Source organism: Anopheles nili, chromosome X (genome assembly GCF_943737925.1).
Source record: "Anopheles nili chromosome X, idAnoNiliSN_F5_01, whole genome shotgun sequence".
NCBI classification, from domain to species: domain Eukaryota; kingdom Metazoa; phylum Arthropoda; class Insecta; order Diptera; family Culicidae; genus Anopheles; species Anopheles nili.
This window is the reverse complement of record NC_071293.1, coordinates 11,855,497-11,872,387: the sequence shown is the minus strand read 5'-3', so window position 1 is coordinate 11,872,387 and position 16,891 is coordinate 11,855,497.

The following is a 16,891-nucleotide window of genomic DNA, read 5'->3' as shown; positions in this document are numbered from 1 at the left end:
AACAAACAGAAACCGAAACCCGGGACCCGGGAACAACGAAAAAAAAAAAAAGGCACACAAAAGCAGAAAATGCGTTCAATAACCGTTCAATACCGGTAGCAGAACTAGTTTCGCATTTTCACGCCACATTTCGCCGCTCAAGGAGCGCTAGTTTAAATGGGACTACGCCGTTTGCCTAATGTATGCGTAGGGAATTATCCTCCCGGTGGCAGGATGGGGCAAATAAGCTGACGGTGGGTGTGAGAGAAAGAGAGAAAATGGAAAAAGCTCACTTAAAGGAGCTGGTGTTAAATGGATTCACGAAATCCTTGTGGCCCTTGTGTGAACTGGGGGCGTTCGGTTAGGCGTAGTTCATTTTCTAAAACTAATCTTTCTCGGGGGATGGTTCGGGGGTTGGCGCCGGGACGGTAAAAAGGGTTTTTGGGCCACGTTCAAGGGGGAGGAGGGAGGTGTTTTTCTTGAGCCGGGTTTTCAGCATTTTAGGTGAGATGGCGAAAAGGTAGCGTGGCTTCTTACGCCGTTAAATCTTCGGCTCGTAAGTAGTTTAATTCAGCTTTTGCGCATCCATAAATGGGTGGAAACATATACATTGTATTTTGGCTTAAAAATCTTAACTAAAATAACAAAAAGGTAGAGCAGTAGCTTACAAGGTGTGTCAAATTATTGGGCATAGGAATTATATGGATGTGTCAAGTGCAACATTTTCTTTTCTTGGCATTTAAGAAACTTGTTACGAAGCAATGCTTGTAAATATGTTTATTGAACTAAAGAATTTTAAATAAATAAGCAATGTGGTAGATTACAATATATGATTAACTTAAAATTGGTTGATTTGAGTTTTGAAGATTTGTTGTTTGAAAAAATTGAATTTTGAATAAAAATAAATTGATTGAAAAAAATAATTTGCAACTTTCGACCGTTGAATGAACTTTATTCGATTAAATGTGCATCAAAAAAGGAAAAAATAATATTCTTGTTTCGGGTTAAAGAAAAAAAAGAGAAATAACAAAAATCACAACATTTTTCGAATAATCAAGAATGTTTGTCTAAAAATTTGTTCATTAACGAGTTTTAAAAAAGAATTTTCAGCAGCATCAAGCAGCTGGTTTCAGTTTCAATACAATAAGTTAAATACCAAAACAATGGTTTCTCAAACATTCAAACAACTTCAGCCTAATAACTGAGAATTACTAAACGGTAGGTGTTATGTTTAAGGTTACCGATGAAATGATTGAAAAAAATAGTAAAAATAGAGGAATTAATAACGACCAATCTCTAATTCGCAAGCACATCAGTGAGGTTATATTTCCCTATTGCTGTTTTTATACTTCAGAACTACTTTGCTTTAAAGAATAGTATTTATGAATAGTCAATATGCTTTTGACTAAACTAATACATGACTAACGGCTATAAAAGAGACTTAAATTTTCTGCATGAAAAAACTTAGTGAAGAGGAAAATGAAGCAATTTTTAAAAAATTAAGTTAACAGTTTAGTTGTCTAGCAACTTTATCAACATTATTAAATTCAAACTACCATCAATAATTGATTGAAAATAAACTGTTTTGCACTATTGAATCTTGTAGCATGCATTGCATTTCCTCAATATCGCCGTCTGGTTTTGTAACGTTTTGTAACGACATTTGTAAAGTTGAAAATTGGCGTGAAACGACAGATGTAATCAATAAAACGACCGCCCAACATGGTGGCTTGGTGGTTTCCTAGCGTTTATTCACCGTTCAACAACGATTGGCCCGCCTGAGGGTGGCTTCGAATGGCATCAAAAATTAAAAAAAAAATACCCACACATACCTTCACTCTTACCACCCTAAACGCGTGCTGCAAAATTGCGCTATTTTCCACATTTCGCGGCTCCCACCCCCCCCAAACGGGAGGTATTCCATCATCGCGACCCCCAAAAAAGCCCTCCGGCAGCATCGTTTGATGTGTGCTTTTCTGCGCCACGAGAGAGCGCACACGTTCGTTAATTAATCGGTGTCCCGCAATTACATTACGGTGGCGTTTTTGGTAGCTCTCATCGGCACCATCGTACGACGGGGCCACGCCATCAGCTTGCGGGATCCGAGGCGGGTGTTTTAATAAAATTCCTCCGCAAAAGTTTTGCACGTGCGGGTGGAAAACCCCTTCGGGGTACGATCCGTTGGGCGTTGTGGGTGTAGAAAGGTGGCCAAAAGTTAACGCGTTCCTCGCAGGACCTCCGGTTTGCCTGCACCCATATCCTTGCTTTTTGGTAGCCAAATTCATTATGACGCTCGTCCGTTACTCGTACGGTCGGGTAGTGGCAGGATTCGTTCAACGAAATCGAATCCACTGCTCAATGGCCACCGTAAGCCGTGGGTAGCGCGCCCCTGGGTTGTACCCGCCGTTTGCCCCGTGGAAAGTCACCTTCATCCTGGTGGGGTAGGCGGGCAAAATGGGTTTTCGGGCGGGTGCAACTTCAACCCCCGAAAAAGGGGTAGCCGAGAGGTTGCAGGACGAGAACGAGAACGAGACCAGCTACTGGTGGAGGCGGGGAAAGTAATTTAAAAGTCAATCGATCGGTAGTTTGCGCTGGGGTACGAGACCAAGCCAGGAGACCTGCAAGGACCTCTGCAGGCGAACCATTCTTGATTGCCTGGACGCGCGAGATTCATTAAAGTGGCAGGGCTGCGTGGGCTGCGAACCTTTAGGGACTCTCGTCCTGGGCTACCTGTGCCAATGGCCGTTCCCTTTGCCTGGCGTTTTTACCAACGCCTCCTAAATACGGGCACGTCCATTCTTCAATTTTCACCAAGAGAATGGTGATTACCGGTGGGCATGCACACGAATTAGCTGTTAAATAGGGGGTTAATTTTCACCATGCGATTTGTGCGGGCTTTTCTCCTTCGTATTGTACCAAACAATTTTAAAGGCGCTTGTTTACTCGCGCTGACCGTTGGAAGCCATCGACGGAAGGTCAATCTGTTCAAATGTCGGGAAAAAGTCGATTATTGCTCCTAATGCGGCTTCAATAGTGCCCTGGCTCACGGCCAGTTAGGGGGCGCTCGCGCGTAAAATGCAACCTCGATAACAAGAGCAACTAAAAAAAACGCAAGCCTGAGAAAAACCCCTTTTTGGGGCTCCGATTCGGTGTCAAGCTCACCGGTAGCGCATCCGTAATCCTAATCGCATTATCGAGCGTCGCCCACCAGCTGATTGACTTCTACAGCCCGGGGAAGAAGAATGGTGAAAACTCGGGGGGGGGGGGGGGGAGGCGCGAAAAATGCGTGTATGATTTATGAAAGAAATAGGTCTGTGGTGGGAAAATGGCACCCCGTTTTCCCCGGGTTTGCGTACTAATAAGCGACCCCGGTTTAAGGGTGTCCAGTACATTTAATCGCAAAAATGGTTCATCACCAAAATGGCGGTCTATTTCGTGTCCTTTTTTTTCCTTTTCACAAGCAACCTGCCTCCCCCGGGTCTGCACACGTTTGTTGTGGCGCGCGCATGTGGCAGCCGAGTTGTTGTGATCGTTCTGCCACGGGGAAGGGCGACACCAAGGCGAGGAAATTCGTGGAAAATCGAACTCGAGCGAGAGAAGTAATAAAAGCACCCCCGAACGGTAAAAGGCGGTCAGCAAAGGGCATCCAGGTTGTGCTGGCATTTCAGCAGGGTCGCCCCGAGGTGCTTCCAAGCAGGACGAAAGCACGGCAGCTCTTTATGCCCCCCCCCCCCTCCCTCCCTCTAACCCCTCCACCACCTCTCCATCTTCCATCTTCATTTTTCCCGGGGTTCCACCGTGCGGTTTTCCCAGCGTGTCGGAATGTTGGGTCGCGGTTCTTTGTTTTCCCTGCAGGCTTCGATTTTCCCATGCCACCGGTGTATGAGTATGTGTGTGTGTGTGTGTGTGTGCATGTACGTGACACTGCGCAGAAGTGTGCTGCATGCGCAGAAAAGCCAGCAAGACGACATCGGATGCTCCAACTAACAAAAAAAAAAGATCGAAACGTGACAAAGGAAAACCCATACCCGGCGGAGCCTAGCTCAAGCACAGGGTGAGTTGGCTTGCCGTTAACGCTAACCGTTTGCACGCTGAACGAACGCGAGTGAGAAAGAGAAAGAGAGAGAGTGGGAGCGAGTGAGTAAGCACGTAGGCACGCACTGGACGATATCGAAGTGTATGCGAGAGCGAAATGGAAAGAGGCGTGTTCCTAAAACGCTCCAGCAGAACGGTTCATAAGGGTTGTGCGCGAGCGAGATAGAGCTTGGGTGTGCGAGTAGGAACGAAGCTACTTCGAACCTGGCACGAATCGTCGCGCTGTATGCGTCCTACCGTAGGTGGGAAAGTAAGAGTACTCACATGAGCGTGAGAGCGAAAGAGTCAGCTAGCTCAGCGCGAGCACCGTTCATGACGATTCGAACGTCGTTATTGGACTGCCCGGGCACTGTGACTGCCCGGGCACCTTTGCGTACCGGTGTGCGTGCGATCTGACCCCCTGCGTGCGGTTGTGTGAGTGCCAGTGCACTCTCTTTGTGGTGTTCACTACCTTGGCCCGAAAGGCCCAGCTCGAGCTAGGCAGCGAGCTCATGAGGTATGGTTTGTTTTTCTACTTAGTTCGACGCGACCATTCGGAAGGAGTACATGTGCGCAGCGGATTAACATTAATTATCGTTTTTATTGTTGTTTGTTTAATTAAATCATTCCTGCCAAACGAATCTACGGTGCCCGGCCAAGGCCCACCGACGAGCCCGTGACGAGCCAAAATTTTCCCCCACCGGGGTTTTCCGGGCTTGGTGAGCGCTTTTCCTTTTCGGGCCAAGAAACCCCCGAACCAGTGTGCGGCTCGCTCCCAGAATAAAAAGCCCAGAATAAAACCAACAACCAGGACCTCTCTTCGCTCGCTTTTCCCAACGCCAGGAGGCTCGGTTGGACCCGAGATCCCGCCGGACAGTGCCCCTCAGTGCGAGTGCTCAGTGCGAGTCGAATGTGCCCGCGGTCACGGCGAAAGGTCCTGCCCTAGCGCCCGGTTTTGTTTTTCTTCGCCAACGGCCAAGGATCGAGCGCCCACCGACGACGTGAACGCCAGCGAGAAAAAGCGGCCCTTCCGGCCTCTGTACGAAAATCCACAATCAATCCTTCCCTGTACTCCACGCGCGCGCGCGCCCACGTGTGTGTGAGTGTGTGTGTGTTTGCCCCAGGCCCTCCGTATGTGTGCTCCGGTGTGTGTGCCGATGTGTGTGTGTTAGATCGCGTGTGCGGCCGAACTGTTTTGTGCGTGCGTGGCCGAGCTGGAGGCCGAGCTAAACTTTGGCGCGAGTGAACCCGTGGTCTGGAGTTGTCTTTTGAGGACGAGCAGTAGTTGCAGTAGTAGCAGCAGTTCCAGCAACTCCCACGCGTGTGTGCGACTCCACCGAGTGTCGCCCCCGGGGTGCCGTACTTCGGTCAACTCTGCGGCGTAGTTCGTTGCATTGTCCTGCGCGAGCAAGGACCTCCCAAGCCCGAGCAAGGAGCTTTTCAGCGCGTTGGGCGGGCGTGCCTCGATCAAATCCAACCTCCAACACCTATCAAAAGTGCCATCCCAGCGCTGCTGCGCAAGGTGAGTACCGAGGGCGCAACTGTGTAGCTTGGTTTTCTTCATCCTGACGCCATCTGGCGGACTGGTGGACTTTTGGTTTGGGTGGAAAAGGATACTCGTGTAGGAGGACTATTAATGGGGCAAAAGGACACTTTTGGATAACTTTGATGGGATCTTCGACTGCGAAGGTGCTGCAATCAACCAGGACGCGTTTCGGCTAGTGGAACGCAGCAATCAATCCTTGGAGGATATGTCTATGTGTGGGATTTGAGAGGACCTAGTATTTGGGGGACCTTTTTCGTTGGCTTCGAGATCCCGACGGAAGCTCTTTCGAAGGGCTTGATGGATCTTTAGCGGTTTCGATCGCGTCAAGTCACCGTAGCTCCATTAGCCGCTGGAGATCACCGAGAGATGTCTATTTTTCTGGGAATCGAATATCCAAAATGCAGAGACCGTCGGTACCAATGCGTCTTGAAGGGTTTCGAGAAGGAGCCATTGGGTGATGAAGCATATTTGGTTGGAGCGAGGTCCCGCCGGCGCATGATCCTTTAGACGAAGGTCTTTTCGGTTGCTGTTAACCAACAAAGACGTCTGTACGAGTAGATCCTTTCGATATCGAAGCGACATGAAAGTTCCACCGGAAGGAGCGTGTTTTGTAGGTTTTTTTTAGAATGACCCACGAACAACACATAGTGAAGGTTTTGAGATGGATGTCACCCCAAAATTTCTCTTGGGATATGAGCTATTTGGAAGTAGTGAAACAGTAAAATTCTTGAACAAGTAAATTTGTTTTTGTTAAAAGCAATTTTCTGCTCAGTTGAATATCCCAACAGCAGCCGTATTTTGTGTGGAACTTTGAAAAATTTTGAACGTTCCTGAATCCTAACACCGACGGCGGCTTCGCTGAATTCTCGGACTCTGAAGGAATCCAAGCGAAAGTCACGCTCAAGTTGATCTTAATTTTCCCGAGCCACACACCGGAACGTACCGAACTCTCTCCGAAAATACAATGGCCCTGCCAGATCCCGACACCTTCGTTACGTAATAATTCGATGCTGCGCCCGTGGGATCACGTCAGGTCCGAAAGACCCCGGGCCGGTGTTCCGTTCGGTGGCTACTTTTCCCACCATCCCAAGCGAACACCGAACCACCGGACAACAATGGTCCGAAAGGTCCGGTGCGTCCGCTGACATCCGTTCCCTTTATTTTTTTCGTTCTTCCTCCCACTTTCGGGCGAACCTAGAGATGTCCAGAATTGGCCACTACCTGTTTGGTCAGAGCGTGCCAGCAGAACCCTGAACACCGTGAGTTATGTGCGAGCGATGAGCAATCCGGCCGGCCGGACGATCCGTGAATGGGCCCTTCTTCCCGACCCGGCACTTGATTCCGGCCTCCGGGGACCCGCGAAAGCCGAATGCCCGAGAATAGAACCCGGGACAAAGCGAACGCACCATTCAATGTGCGTCCATCCGTCTCTGGGGTCCCTCCAAGGTTCAGAGGAGCGAGATTTTTAATCAATGAAATATCAATCAATTCTCACCCGCTTCTCGGTTCCCCGGGCATGTGCAGACGGTGACGAGACTTCACCACAAAGACCCGGGCTTGGCCGAGAAGGTCCAAGAAGGCAACGGCAGCAGTTCAGGTGACGTGGGGCAAACGTCAAGCGCGTCATGTGTCATACAAAACCCGACACGCCACTGGCCTCGGCTGTTGGCCGCGATTATTGTGACTTTTGATTTCCTGCCACTCGCCGGCTTCTTCTTTGGCCCTTCCTCTCCTTACGTTCCTCACCCCACGATCATCGGACGCCTCCCTTCTGGAACGTGGGTGCGCGTTTCGCCTTTGACGGATCGGAAACGGTGTCCGATCGAGAAATACGGGCACGGAATCATCTATGTATATTAATATTTTTTTTTTATTTTGGATCTCTTCTCCACGTCGCTCGCGGTGACCTCCTTGATGACTTCACAACGAAGAGGTGGGAGGAGGGGGGAGGGGTGGGAGTTTGAAGGGAAAACAGTTTGAGGAAAGAGGGCAAAGGAGAGCAGTAAAGGTAAAAATCGAATCGAACTGCGAATGGAACGCAAGCGACGCCAGAACGAACCGAAAGACAAGAACAAATCTTTATGAATGCTTAAGTGCTCTTTATCAACGGTGTGGGGGGGTCCAAGTGAGTGAGTGAGCTAGAGAGAGAGAGAGAGAGAGAGAGAGAGAGAGCGATCGCGAGTAAGCGAAAAGCAAAGTCTCGGTCGAATTTTTGGAACGCAGCCGATCAGAGAGCTTTTGGATTCTGATGGCATTTTTTCGGGACCCCTGCGTATGGCTGAGTGTGTGTGTGTGTTGAGGGAGTGATGTTTTGTTTTAGAGTGGCGTTAGTCGTCTCACACCACCCTCTCCACCCCCTTGCCTCCCTCGCATCAACCCTCCAATAGCCCCTCTGCCATCCTGTGGTGCGCACGAGCTCGTCAAACGGACCTTGGCGGCACTTTTTCCTTTCTTCGAGGAGGAAATGGCGCGCGGAAATAGCACGAGCCCACCCGGAGGGATGTCAGCCCACCCTCTCGCCTTTCCTCTTTTACACCTCCTCGGTCCCAGGAGCGTGCTTATCGGCGCTGCATAATTATGTCATTCCCGCCGTACTCCGGGAATGGGACGGTTCTCGATGGTTCGTTCTCGTCGGCACTCTCGCTCCCCTTGAAAAAAAAAAGCCACCCTCAACTCGCTGGAAGGGAGGCCGTATAAAATCGTACAACTCCCTCTCCCCCCCCCCCCCCACGCCAATAAATCGAACCGATCCCCGATGAATCACGATCACGCGAGCCATCCCCGGGGGCTTTTAGTGTGCGCCCTCGGGGCGAACGAAGCGAGCGAAGGTTTGAAATATCGCACCCCGTTCGCTATTTTATTGACGGACCCGACCGGTTGGCGCGTGGTTACCGACGGTGCAGGACACCGGAGAGGTGAGGGGAGGGCGAGTGACACGAGCCTAATCTAGGCCTTTTTTCATAAATGTATAAATGTGTAGAGATTATTGCCCGCTGCCCGGTCTGGGGGTTGTTTGTAAAACATTAGCAAGCTGTGTTGTTAGCTGGAGCGAGTGTAGGAAAGGATGAATGGTGGAAAGAGGTGCGAGGGCTGGTGGAGACTTTCCCCGCCTCCCTTATCCCACCTTACATAGGCATGATCTCGGTTGTTTGATTCTTTTTTTCTTCCGTCGTTTGACTCGTGTCGACCTCAAGCCAATCTATTCGGAAGTGTGTGCCATCGCAACATCGAGTGGTCATAGACACAAACGGCATCCCCCCATCAGCCCATTCTCTTTCCACCACTAAAAGCATCGACTTTCCCCTTTACGAGCGGGGAAAAGGCGAACGCACAAGAACACAAACCGGCAACCGATCGTTATATTAACATCGTGTAAATGAGTCGTTTACAAATCGAAACACCATCCCAGGTCCATGGGTGTTGCGGGCAAGTTTTTACTTTAACTACGTCGGTGCGTTTTCTTCTCTCGTTTTTTTTTCCTTTGATTATTAATTCTTTTCTGGCTGCGCTCGCCTTCCTCACGGGCAAGTTCCTGTTCCTTTTTTTGTTTTTTTTTCGTTGCTCCCGGGACTCGAGTGGGCTCGCGCGCGCACGCCGGACCTCCTTTTGGTGTATTCTTCTTCCTCATTTGTTTCTTTGTTTTTGCTCTCACCCCTCACTCCACCCGATCGGGCGGTGACATGCGTTCCGAGTGGGTTTGCTTCATCAAAAATACACTCTCGAGTGTCGCGCGGGTGATCGGGAATAGAAGACAAAATCAAGCAGAAAATGGAAATCATTCATCGATGGTGACGGAGGTGGAGAACGAGGAGGGTATGTGGGGCGCATACACACACACTAAAAAAAAGGAGAGCATTAAAGTCCCCGTGGCATCAGATAATCGACCGGCTGGCTTAGAATTGGTTCGAAGGCATCGGTGCCGCGCTTGACAGGGTTGACATTTTTGACACTTCCGTTCCCGGCCACCTCCCGTGGGGGGAGAGAAGAGGGGGGGAGATGGTGGAGGGTGGGTTCTTGTGCCTGCCAGCCAGCTTGCGGTCGATCGTTGAAATGGCTTCATTCCGGGCCCATCCCGGCCGTGGGATGCAGTTCGCGCGGTACTTGCGTCAATGAGGGCGACATTCGGGGGCGAAGAAACGGATGGTGAGGAGAAGGGGGAGGGGATGGGGAGGGAGCTCCACTACTACCCATCAGGAATTGTTTTATTTCTCCTTTCTCGCGGGGCAAACGGAGTTGAAATGAAAAAAAAAAACAAGTAAAAATAAAAAAACGCGCTCCAACGCAAGCGGGTTCGTCGCTTGAAGTCTTTCGTTTTGCTTCAACGCCGTTCGATCGGTTTTCGAGCCACTAACGGCGCGAATTGAGGGCGCACGGGCCGGGGTGGTGGAGTTTGTTAATATTTTGACATCAGTCAATGCTGATAGCGCAGAGGAAATTAGCGTAAATGTAATAAAACTGGCCAAAAGCACCGATCGCGACATTCCCGGCCGAGGGATCGATCGGTGTCCCGTGGCTCACGCGCGTGCTTCCTTTCGAGTGTTGTTCGTGTGGAGTGTTTTATTTTTATTTTTTGAATTATCTTTTATTTCCTCACGAGCGCGCGCGTTTCAGCCCGACCCCGAAACCGACTCCGAAGTGGGACTGCTTAGGTGCGCGACACTTAAGCGAAGGCCTCCGAGATGTCCACTGTTTTATGATTGCTGATAAAACCCCTCCAAGACCAAGAAAAAAAAGCACACGCTCCTCGAGCTGGAGGGAGTGGTGAAACCGTGACGGTGTTCGGAATTTTTTAATGCCCGCCCGGGATGCCGGTGGAAAATAAATTCGATTCCATTAGGTTCAAGGCTCGCTGTTTGGGTGTTTTGTGTAGGGAACTTTTTTGCGAGCGCCTCCACGCCAATTTGCATGCTTGAGCCCTCACGCTGACTGCAGCTGAGAGTGATGGCAATGACGACGAAGCAAGGAGCAATAAAAAAAATGCAAAAATCCATGCTCCATCCGATCGAAATTCCACAATGAATCCTTCCGTCAATGAGTTGCCTCCAGCCGGTTGCGAGGGCGAATGGCCACCAACAAAGTGACAAGCGATTAGAAATTCTTCTCCCCTGCCCCCACCCACCGGCTTTTTCTTTTGTTGGTTATCCAATATCCCTGAACGACGAAGACGGACATCGGGGCAGACACCAGATGAACCAGACGGATGCCGCTAATGGTCGGGTTTTGGGTCCTGCCGCCAAAGGAGTCGGCGAAAATGAAATAAAAAAGCTCACGCAGACACACACACACACGCACACCGCTACAAGCCGACATCGCACCCGTGCTCGTTGGTTGTTGTCCCCACCCATCATCCCCCCTCCCCCCCCCCCCCTTAATAGCCCCCTTGGAATGGGGCGCGAAAGGAGCTCGCAGGTGGATTATCTCGCTGGCGGATCTGCAAAGAACTACAAATCGCTGCAATGTTGCTCGCGCGAGGTGGCCCCGTAAGGGTTGAGGACACGAAAACCCGGCAGGAGAGTGAGAGGGGGACGGGGGACTTTATTTATTTGCACTCGCGCCGCCGCCCCTCCCCCCCCCCTGCCGGAACCGTTTCGGGGAGCGATTTAGATTTGGAACCATTTTTGAGCAATTTTCGCCCATTTCCAATTGGGCTCGTGCGGCGCACGAGCGGGTGAAGAGGGACCGGGTGAGGCGAGAAGGCTAACACACCACCTGCCTCGCCCTCTCGCCCACCTTCCCGCAGCAGTGATGTCGATTAGGCGCTTGTTTGCGAGAGCTCGTGCGCGCCTTATCGGTTGCTGATGGGCTGTTTTGGATTTGTGTCTGTTTTATGTTTCTGTTCATTCTCCTTTTTCACCTCCTGGCTTGGGGATGGTGGTGAAACGGTGGTGGCGGGGTTTTGCTTGGATGTAAGTATCGCTAACCACCCGGGGCCACTTCGATTCTTCCTTTTGCTCGCCTTGCGCCGGGTGTCGCCTTTCGCTCGGGTGCCATTTGTCACGTGCTGAGCTTCGTGAGGGTTGACCAAAAAGTGCCATTTCCATCCTCGGGGTGTGCCAGGCGTCACAGGGTGTCCCATTTCACCAGGATGGCGCGTTCCAGCGCATCCTGGTGCGCTCTTGATCCCACTTGATCTCCCGCTGGGTTTGCTGATGCTGATTTTCCGCCTTTTCTCTCACCGGCGGGTGCGAAAAATTTGACACCATCGGGTCGGTTTTCCCGATCGGGTAATCGATCGGTGGGTTTTGGGTTGCGCAAAACAGGAGAGCCTAACGGATAGTGGAAGAAAAAGCAAAATGTACGTAAATGAGCAGCCCGAAACCGTCGTCATGTTACGCCGGCGGGCCTTTTCGCACGGGGCGCGAAATTTGGCCCATCATTTGTACCGTTTGGCGAACCGATGCGAAGTGGCCGCTTCCGGTCGGGTTTCGGTCCGGGTTGTGGTGCTAATTTTCGAGCCCTTAAGGCGCTTCCGGGGGCGCTCGGGCCGTGCGAAATTTTCGAAACGCGAGGCTAGCTTTTATTGCTCCTTTTTCGGGTGGTTTTCGGGGCGCTTTTCCTACTTTTTGGGGGTTGACGGGTGGATCGCTTCTTTTTTTCAGCTGCAGTTGATGAGAAAGAAACTCGGTCGTGTTGTGAAAGTGTGAGTGTTTCGTAGTGTGAACCTTAGGGACGGGCCAGGGACGATGGGTTAGGAAGCGATGCGAAGTGAAGTTAAAATCAAATTTAGTATTAAAGTGCTGCAATCGAATCTCCTCGCAAGCGTTCTCTTATTAGAGAGAAGTTTAGAAGGTTCTATTTTTATTATGGTGTACTTTTGAGTAAATTAGTGACAGAAAAGTAGTGTTAGCATATTAGTGAGCTTATTGTTTGATTTTCTTAGTGAGTCGTAATTTGTTCGTTTTCCAGCTCAAAGAAGCATATTAGGCCAATGTTTTTTTTGGCAAAAATGCCTTAATTACAAGTGAATATTGTCTTCCAAGTTAAAGCTAGACAGTCCTTAAATGCGACGGCCATTGCGATCTCGCGTTCATACAAACCTCTGATGCAAACGTATATCTATAAACAAATGCACTCGTGGTCATGGCAGCTAGACGATGAAAGTGGTTCCTTTTTTTTGTTAAATAGGAAAAGGAAGACATTTAATTAGTAGCAACAACATTTCTGAACTACTCAAAAATTTGCATCCTTTGTTAAGAAGTGGTAAAGCATACTTAGCTTCAATATATAAACTGCAGAACATTAAATTTGTGATTGATGAAATATAAAAAATATATATAAATATATTTTTGCTAACTTATGTGATTATTTGTTGTTTTAACATTAATTAAACACTAGAACCTCGTTCATGGTGCTTCCCTAAATTTTTTATGGTTTATGGTTAAAGTAATATTTGCATATTCGTCCCCATCGCCATTGCCGTCGCTTGCGAGGAGAATTCCATTGTCCGGCCTCCTATTTTACTACTGTATATTCGTTCCACTGTGATAAAGATAGTTTTCTTTTCTTTTAAGATTGGATTTCTTTTTGCGAATGGAACAAAAGTGAGTTTTTACCATTTATTATCACTTGCGCGTTAAGTTACGACCGATTTGTGAGCCTACCGTTGAAAACCAATCGTCCCGGTGGTTTCGCCCTTTAAATCATGCCCGTTGGCCCTGTTTTTCCTCTGTGAGCGCTCTTTTCACTCCAGTTAGCTGAAGTCAAATAAGTCAAACTCAATCGGACACAGCTTGGAAGCATTTGATTTAAGCCGTTTTGAGCTCGAGCGTCTCCAACACCGTCTTCTAGCTTCCGGAGGTTCTCACCGGCTGCTTGGGCCCGTGGAACTTTGGGCGGATGCCTTCCCAAAGGGCCCCCCCCCCCAAAGCAAGTGCACAGGCTTTGGGTCGTAAGGGTAAGCCGGAAAAGCACCGGCGGCGGCTCACCGAATCCTGAGCCTTCACGAAAGCAAATAGGACCCAAAGCCAGCAGCCCCGGATACCGGAGCGAATCAACGACGCTGGCACCGCGGGGGTGAGATGAGAGAGAGAGAGAGAGAGAGAGAGAGAGAAAGAGCGCGAGAAAGGAAGGGGGATGAAAAAATGCCGAATCTGAACCATAAAGGCAGAACTACATAATTAATTATAATCCTCAGTAGCCGGACCGCGGGATCATAAATATTTATTTATACGTGCGTATATCGTACACACGCCCGGGGCCTTCGCTAGATATGCGCGCCTCCGTTCCGTCGCCTTCCCTTTTCATCCTTTTCCCACTCTCTCCCCCCCCCCCCTACTGACCCCTTTTGGTGGAAGAGGAAAAAAAATGGAAGGAAAAGGCACGAGCAGAGCTTTCTCGGGCCGAATATTGTAAATACGCATTTTTGTGCCTTTCCTTGCCTTTGGAAGGATGAGTCGCCCGGGAAGCGGCGGGCGAATAAAAACCCGAAATTAAAGCACCGTGGTACCGCGGCCCACCACCCACCCACGCCCCCCTTTGGCTTCCCCGGTTCGATGATCAATTGCATTTAAATTAATCTTAATTATTAGACATTTTGCTCGCTCGTCCCGGACCCGGCAGGGGGTGGTCGGAGTGTGTGGTGCCGGAGTTGTTGTTGTCCGAACTCCGAAGGGAGGAGTGGGTTGGGTGAGGGGCTAAAGCTAAGTGACGTGGAAAAAAAAACTGAAGAGAAAAAGAGAGAAAAGGGCTTTGAACATGAGTCCTGGTTTGCTCCCGTTTTTTCGCTCAGTCATTCAATTTAATCACCACTGGACGGTGACAATGCCGAGGGCCGGATTGGCAAGTGCCATTTTCCTCCCACTACCCGCTACCACCTTTACCTTCCCCCCCCCCCCCCCCCCAAGGGTGCTTGTTTGCTTCTATCTGCCCTCAATTGCGGACCGATTGTGTTCCGTCGGCAGCTGCCCGGTTGGAGGTGCAAATTTTCAACAGTTTCCATAATCCGCCTGTGAACCGGCGGGGAAAGCTAGCATACACACACACACAGTGCGTGAGAGGACGGTGGCCATCGGGAAGAGCTGGAATTTCCATGAAATGTGTCCACCGTAGGCTCGAAAGCGGCCAACGGAATGGTTAAATACGAAAATGATCAAAAATCATCATTCCCCGTGGTAACGGCACTTCAAAACCGAACTTCTGGTCTTTTTTTCACCCCCTCACTCAGTCCTTCCTTAGCTCGAGTAGGCAAAAGGGGAGGGGAAAAAAAACAAAACCCCCAAAACACCCAAAAACCAGCCCTCCGAGCAGGCTCCGGTTGAGATCGGTTCGAAAATGATCAGCCACCCATCGGTGGTGTGAGTCGGCGGGATGACGATAGGGTGCAGGGGGGGGGGGGGGAGTAAAATACGCAACCCACTGAAGCCCCGAAACAAACCAAAAAAAAAAAAACGCTCAAAAAAGAGCCCACGACTCGAAGGCTCCAAGCGCAACATCGGAACGAATTTTCTGGAGCTGACCCGAGTTTGGCTTGTTTTTTTTTCTCTCTCTCTTTTCCTTCTTCCCTTACTTCTGCCTCTTACAGAGGCCCGGCGTTTGACATTTGTGACCGGCAGCCCTCCCACCCCCTTCCACCCACCCGGGTGTGCGTGTGTGTGTGTAGGCGCGCGCGCGAAGAAGCCGCCACCGCCTTTGACAGTAATCAAGGAATCCGGTGCGGCGTCGGCGGATATCAAAAGGATTGGCCGCCACCATGGGCTCCCGTCAGGCCGGATCGGGCCGTCCCGCCGTGCGGATGACACTCGATCATATCGTGTTGATTTCCGATCGCACCTCCACCGGCCCACCTCTTGGCTCGGGCTCGCCCCCCAAAACGCGGGAGGAAAACCCGCCCGCCCGGTGTCATGATCGCTTTGCCGTATTTTATTTTATTATCACGCCGAATACGAAACTGGTTTGGGGCGCGTAATGCGATAGAGTGGTGCTGAAGGGGTGGTGAGAGGTGGTGGGTGGGTGGAGGCTGGCGGTTGCTACCTTTTTACCCCGCCAGCGCCCTGCCAAACCTCTCTCGGTGAGGGATTTTTCTCCTCTCAACTCGCCATCAAACCAGCGGCCCCGACGGACCGGGAAGAACGCATACCCCCCCGCGGGTGGGGTGTTGGTATACAGGAGGGTGGTAAGGGAAAGGGGTTGAAAATTTAAAAATGCCTGTCTCTTGGTAGCCCTCGAAAAATTCGCCGCCAGAAGCGGGAGTGGGAATAAAAATGTATACATAAATAATAATAAAAACGAGATATAAATTATGAAAAATATGACGATATTATACGCTACCGTATTCATATTTTCCTTCCCGGCTTCGGGTGGCTTTAGGCCGTGTGTTCATATGTAGGTGTGTGTGTGTGTGGTGGGTGGAATGGGGCATCGGAATGGCAGCAGTTCCTTGTGGGTTGCCGCCACGCCGAAACTCGCAGAAGGAACGCAAGAATGTTCCTCATGAGGCCCACTGGTAGCCATAGGGGAGGCAGAGAGAGATAGAGAGAGGGAGAAAGAGAGAGAGAGAAAATATATTTATACATACACTAATGAAAGAATGAAGCCCAACTCCACCAGGGTCTGTCGTTTTGCGGCCAGAATGGAAAGGATCCGGGAACTCCGGCGGGAACAGAAGCAAATATTTTTATTGCCCATCGGGGTTTTGGGTTCGGGGGACTGCAGGACTTCTGACACCCCCACCCACCCCTTTTGGGGGTGCCCAACCAACACCTTTTCGGGGTAGACTGTCAACGGCCGTGTGAGCATGCTGCGCTCGACGGTTCCGAGTTCCCAAACGGCAAGGTGCGAATGTCTAATGAGATACAATCGGGACCCAACCCGGTGGGATTTCTTTGTGTGTCGCTGATCCTTCCTCTCCACGCTGCCTTCCTTCCATCTCCCGCCTACCCGGTCGAGAAGCCCGCTCATGGTAGCTACCCTCGAAGGCAGGAATGTGTTACCATAATTGGATATTTTTATTATAAATTAATTTGGGCACAGTCACATGCGCGCGGATTTTTTTTTGGCAGACTAAATTTCCCTACCGTGAAACCCGCCACCCCTTTAAGCTACCCCAAACACCCCCCTTCACTCGGGTTTTACCTGATCGGTCAGCTCGCCCGGGGAGTGAAGCAGAGAAATGTCAGAAATTTTTGATTACAGAACCCCCGACCGAGTGGGTGGAGATGCGGGGTGTTGGGGAAGGTGGTGAAGTGTGCGAGGTGGGAAAGGAGCGAAGCGAAGAGAAGCGTCCCGATACCTCACGCAGCGGGCGGACGACACGAGCCGACGAAGACGTTCGGATATAAAAATAATCGTAAAAAT